Below are 6203 nucleotides of genomic sequence, written 5' to 3' on the forward strand. Positions count from 1 at the left end.
TAACTTCTTCCATTTTAATTACAATGTGTCTTGATTTGGTCCTCTTCAGGTTGATTCTGTTTGACACTCTCTGTACTTCCTGGAACTGGATGTCCATTTCCTCTCCCAGGCCAGGGAAGTTATCCACTATTATGTCTTCAGATATGTCTTGGCCCCTTTCTCTCTCTTTCTTCTTCTGGGAACCTTATAATGTGAATGTTTTGATGCTGTCCCAGAGGTCTCTTAAACTGTCCTCATTTTTTAAAATCATTGTCCAGTTTCAGTGATTTCCACTAGTGTCTTATGATTTGCCAATTCATTTCTCTGTATCATCTAATCTACTGTTGATTCCTTCCAGTGTAGTTTTTAATTTCAGTTGTATTCTTCATCCAGGTCTGGTTGTTCTTTACATTTTCTTAACTCTTTGTTAAAACTTCCTAACTACTCCCCCTGCTTTTCCATTTTCCCCTCTGAGTTCTGTGAGCATCTTTATCAGATTGGTTGCTTATCTCTACTTCATTTAATTCTTTTTCTAGGGTTTTATCTTCATATTTCTCTGTTGCCTCATTTTGCCCAGTGTGATATTTTTATTTCTATGTATTTGGTAGGTTGGTTTATGTTTCTTGATCTTTGAAAATAGGCCTTGTGTAGGAAACAGCTTATGGATCCCAGCAATGTACTCTCCTCTGGTCACCAGAGCTATGTGCTTCAGGAGTGCCCTCTTTGTGGGCTGCGTGGGTCTTTATGTTGTGGTGGGGCTGACTAGTGTGGAAATACTTGGAGATGTGACTGGCCCTTGGTCTGATTGGTTGCCAGGCTCTCTGCCTTGTGTGGAGTCTAGTGATAGGTGAGACTGGGTCCTGGTGTAGCAGACTGCATGTCCAGAGAAGTCCTTGTGTTGGTATTGGCTATTAGGTGAGTGGTACCAGGACATAAAGTGACCGGCTATGAAACTCTGGGAATCGTCAGGCTCATGTTGGCCTACTGCTGGGCAGAGTGGGGTCCCCCAGTATCTGGTTGCTGGGCTTGAGGTTCTAGCACTAGTATCAGCCTGCTGGTAGATGAGGTCAACTGTTGACATGGCTGGCTACGTAATCTGGGGTGAGCCAGAGCTGATCGCAGTATGCTGGTACATGGCACCAGATTCTGCCATGCTGGCTGAGGGGGCAAAATTGTTCTGATCTTGTGTATGCCTACTGTTGGGTGTGGCCAGGGTCCAGCATGCTGGTGGGTAATGGGTCTTGACTTGGCTGTCTATGAGGTGTGGTTGTCCAGGGCCTGCTGTCAGCCTCCTGGTGGAGGGGCCAATCTGACAGCTAGCCATGGTGGCCCCTGGGTCCTGGGGCTAGTAGACTCGTTGCTGGATGGGGGTAGGTCCTGGGCTCTCTGGTGGATGGGGCTGAGACCCAGGTTGGCTAGGTGCTCAGAGAATCCTATAGCAGTTGGCCTGCTGGTGGGTGGAGACCTTGGTGATGACCAAGTGTTGGGCAGGGCCAGGTCCTAACACTAATAAGCTAGAGGGAGGATTTCAAAATGATGCTTAACAGCATCAGTGTCTTCATGGTGAAATGAGCTTCCAAAAATGGTTGCTGCCAGAGTCTGTGGCCCCAGGGTGAGTTTCAGTTGACTTTTGCCTCTCTAGGAGGCTCTCCAATATTTAACAAGTGGGTCTGACACAAGGCCTTTTCAACTTACTGCTTTTGCCCTGGGTCTCAGGGTGTGTGAGATTTTGTGTACATCCTTTAAGAGTGGACTCTCTATTTCCCACACTTCTCTGGCTCTCCTAAAAGTAAGCCTCACTGATTTTCAAAGACAAATGTTCTGGGGGCCTGTTTTTCTGGTGCACGACTCCTGGTCTTGGGAGCTCAATGTGGGGCTCAGACCTCATGCTCCTTGGGGAGAATTTTTGTAATTATAATTATCGTCTCATCTGTGAGTTGCCTAACTGGACTGCGAATCTTGACTGTCCTGTATCTATGCCTCTCCTACCTGTCTTTTTTTCAGCTGGTTCTGGTTCTTAGCTGGTTCAAAAGATGTTTTCTGCTAGTCTTCAGGTGACTTTCATGGATAATCTCTCTGTAAATAGCTGTAGCTTTGGTGTGCCTTTGGAAGGAGGTGAGCTCAGGGTTTTCCTACTTCACTATCTTAGCCACTTCTCTCTCTAGCAGAAGAAAGATTTTCCTCACATCTGGACCAGGGATACTGTGAACTCTCGATCTTGATCTGAATGACTGTAAACTTAGAAAATAATTACAACTGTATCACAGTAGAGCATATATTGTTTGTAGAATGGTGACATACTGAAAGATATTTTATGAGTGAACAGAAGCTGGGAGCTTAGAGAATGGTTAGAAGTGGAAATTTGAGAGTCATCAACAGAGATGCAGAAGATGAATTAATTTAACCAATACACATTGAATACTTACATATGCTGGGTAATCTTTATAGGCATATGCATAAAATTTTGAGCATTAGCATGTTACTACCTTTAGAGTTTATATCTAGGCACTAGAGCTTTAGGGACAACAGGGAGACTGATTAGAAGGGATATTCTGATACTAATAATTAAAAGGATATGCTTATTCATGTAAATACAACTTTTAAGTTTCCTAGGCATTGAATTGTAATTCTGTCATTGAACTGAGATCTGTAACAGCCGTTCAAAAATAGCAATGTCATATCTAAACATTTTGTGGGACCTTAAAAAATATGGCATTTAAATTTAAACATGAACTAAAAAACGAAGCAAGTCCTGTCATAACTTGACAGGCATAATCACTTATCCTTTAAGGCAAACAGTAACCTAATAGTAAGATGCTAATAGTGTCTTGGTGCAGGTGTTGCTAATTAGCTATTGGATTAAGCTGAATCGTATTCTCTTCTTTTACCTGTGCATAATGTTTGTGCAGAATGCAAATATGAGCTGTAAGCTGAAGTGTTTTAAGTGCCAGCTATGGTTCATGGATTGACCTTGAAGCAATGAGAATTTTGAATTGGGCAATAATCATGGCTTAATTGTAGCCTACAGCTTAGTCAGACTCCTGGTTCTCCTCCTGATGGTCAAGGGTTGCTCTCAGATAGGAAGTTTAGTTAATTCGGGCTCTGATCAAGTGGCTAGGTGAGAAGACAGAGTCATTTCTTATTCTTTTCATATTCATTTCTAGTAGTTGGACTGCCCTGAGAGAAATGGTAGGTAGCAATTACTAGTATAATTAGGGATGATACATTTGTTTATTCAGCAAATATTTATTGAGTGCCTACCATGTTCCTGCACTCAGCATATGGTTCAGTTCAGTTCAGTCGCTCAGTTGTGTCCGACTCTTTGCGACCCCATAAACTGCAGCACGCCAGGCCACCCTGTCCACCACCAACTCCCGGAGTTCACTCAAACTCATGTCCATCGAGTTGGCAATGCCATCCAGCCACCGCATCCTCTGTTGTCCCCTTCTCCTCCTGCCCCCAATCCCTCCCAGCATCAGGGTCTTTTCCAGTGAGTCAACCCTTCACATGAGGTGGCCAAAGTTTTGGAGTTTCAGCTTTAGCATCAGTCCTTCCAATGAACACCCAGGGCTGATCTCCTTCAGAATGGACTGGTTGGATCTCCTTGCAGTCCAAGGGACTCTCAAGAGTCTTCTCCAACACCACAGTTCAAAAGCATCAGTTCTTCGGTCCTCAGCTTTCTTCACAGTCCAACTCTCACATCCATACATGACCACTGGAAAAACCATAGCCTTGACTAGATGGACCTTAGTCGGCAAAGTAATGTCTCTGCTTTTGAATATGCTATCTAGGTTGGTCATAACTTTCCTTCCAAGGAGTAGGCTCTTTTAATTTCATGGCTGCAGTCACTATCTGCAGTGATTTTGGAGCCCCCCAAAATAAAGTCTGACACTGTTTCCACTGTTTCCCCACCTATTTCCCATGAAGTAATGGGACCAGATGCCATGATCTTCATTTTCTGAATGTTGAGCTTTAAGCCAACTTTTTCACTCTCCCCTTTCACTTTCATCAAGAGTGATATAAATGTTTGTTGAATGAAATATAATCACTTGAGAGTTAAAAAAAACCTTCTTGAAAGAATTTGTAAATCTTGGACTTACCTTAATGAGGAAATTAATTCTACTTGTGAAACTGAAGTATGGAAGAGATGCTGAAATAGTTTATTTTACTCTCCTACATTTTTTCAGCCTCCTTTCAGTTGAGAGCGAGAAAATACTAGTCCTGGCTAATGTGATGTATCTCCTTCTGGGTTGAGACTGTGGGAATTCCAGTGAATAAGGAGGGAGGCTATGTCTTCTAGATGATGAAGAATAAGATGGTGGAGCTGTGTGGAAAGAAGCCATTGCTGATTTCTGCTGGACATGTCACCTGTGGAGGAAAGAAACTCTTATATTAAGAGAACCTGGGAGGTCAGTAAAGGATTTGGGGTTTGTTTTTTTCAGTGTCATGTTATGAAGTCTATCCTGACTAATAAGAACTATTGTATACTTTGTTTTTTAAAGGATTTTTATACTATATCAAAAAACCACAAAATAAAAAAGGGATCAGTTGATGAATATCTTAGAATTCTTTCCAGAATCTCTGCACCCTCAGCCTTGAAGGTTGCCTATTGCCTTGTTCTTCTCTGCTCAGTCTGCAGCTTGTTGAAGGATCACTGGAGATGACTCAAACTCTAGTTTTTAAATCAAACTTGTTCTGCCAAATCCAAGACCCTGAATTTATCCAAATTGTAGAAATATTCTTTGGCCACCCATCCACCAAAATACCTCCCCTTTGGATCAACAGCAGCTTTAATCATTGATTCAGCCCTATCAATTTCTAAAACTGTTCTTACTGCTTCATCATCAGGGACACCAGGATTTTCAAATATTTTACAACTGTGCCATATTTTTCATACTTTTCCTTGGTTTCAGCTTCCAAATCTTCATCTGCCCCTCCTGCACCAACCATGTTCCTTAGTGTTGTGCTGTGCTTAGTTGCTCAGTCGCCTCCAACTCTTTGTGACCCCATGAACTGCATGCCAGGCTCCTCTGTTCATGGGGATTCTCCAGGCAAGAAAACTGGAGTGGGTTGCCATGCCTTCCTCCATGTTCCTCAGTAGGACCACTTTAGTAGGACACAAGTATTTCAGTTAATCGATTTGAGTCTGACTTCCTGGCTGCATCTTTCTGAGTGGTGTCACCCATGATGATTTTGCCTTCCCGCTTTCTGGTCTTCTTCACCGACAGCATTGTGCTTAGGCCCTGCTCACTCTTCCCAAGAAGCCATACTTCTGCATGATTTTCTATGTTATTGTTTGTGCCCCACCCCATGTTGGAGAGGAAAGAGTTGCTGGGGCCAGTTGGGGATCTGGGTCTGTCTTGTTGCTCATACGCTGGGGGAGAGATAGCAGCTTTGGAAGAGTGGGAGCCGAGTCTTGAATCCTCTTCATAAGGAAAGCCTCGGGATAACTCTGTCTTTCTCTACAAGAGAAGCAGGTGGTGCGACGGCAGCCCCGCTCACACTTCTCTCTCACTCATAATATTCATGTTCATCAGTCTGGATCTCCTAACCTGAAAAACCCACTAGCTTCATGTCTGGCTTTATGTCTGTTTTCTCTTTCTTCTGTCTTTCCACCTCCCGCCGTCTCTGTCGCTCCTCTCTTTGGCCCCTCACTACTTTCTCATAATTGTTAGGAAATGCTGGATCATATTCCTCAGCTGTAGGGATCAAAACTTCTCCTGCAGAAAACCCACTGGGAACAGGATCCTTGAGGCCCGCGGCGGTGTGTGGCGGGGAGTCCTGGATCTGCTGCTCATCTGAAGAGCCACTTCACCTGAAGTCAATGGATGACTGGGGCAAGGACAGTACTTTGTATTGTCCCCTGGCTCTTCGCCTGAGTGAGAGCTGCCTTCTTCATTTGGAGCTGAGACTGCAAAAGTTTGAAGTTTGGGGACCAACCTTCTGTTTTTTGAGTCACTCTTCTCCACTCCCAGGTCTTTGTATATGGACATCTTCTTAGTTTAATGCCCACTGGACGGGTGGACGCTCCTGGCTGTGGCCGGGCACCTAGGCTCAGGTGCCCTAGACCTGATGGGCTGGGTGCTCAGGGTCAGCCGGTGTACCTTTTCTTGTAGAGAATTTGTTGTTGTTGTTGTTGCCACACTGTGTATTGTAACAAAAGACTGTAGATGATTAAATGACCATTGCCAACAGGTAGCTTAGATAAAGTTTAGCATCCTGTA

At 43.9% G+C, this 6203-nt stretch overlaps 1 pseudogene; it reads right to left on the bottom strand.

Moving 5' to 3' along the window:
- Positions 1-4663: 4663 nt before the first annotated feature.
- On the bottom strand, positions 4664-5972 carry LOC138079235 (splicing factor 45-like; annotated as a pseudogene).
- Positions 5973-6203: the final 231 nt, after the last annotated feature.

The sequence above is a fragment of the Capricornis sumatraensis genome, chromosome 4 (genome assembly GCF_032405125.1).
Source record: "Capricornis sumatraensis isolate serow.1 chromosome 4, serow.2, whole genome shotgun sequence".
NCBI classification, from domain to species: Eukaryota; Metazoa; Chordata; class Mammalia; order Artiodactyla; family Bovidae; genus Capricornis; species Capricornis sumatraensis.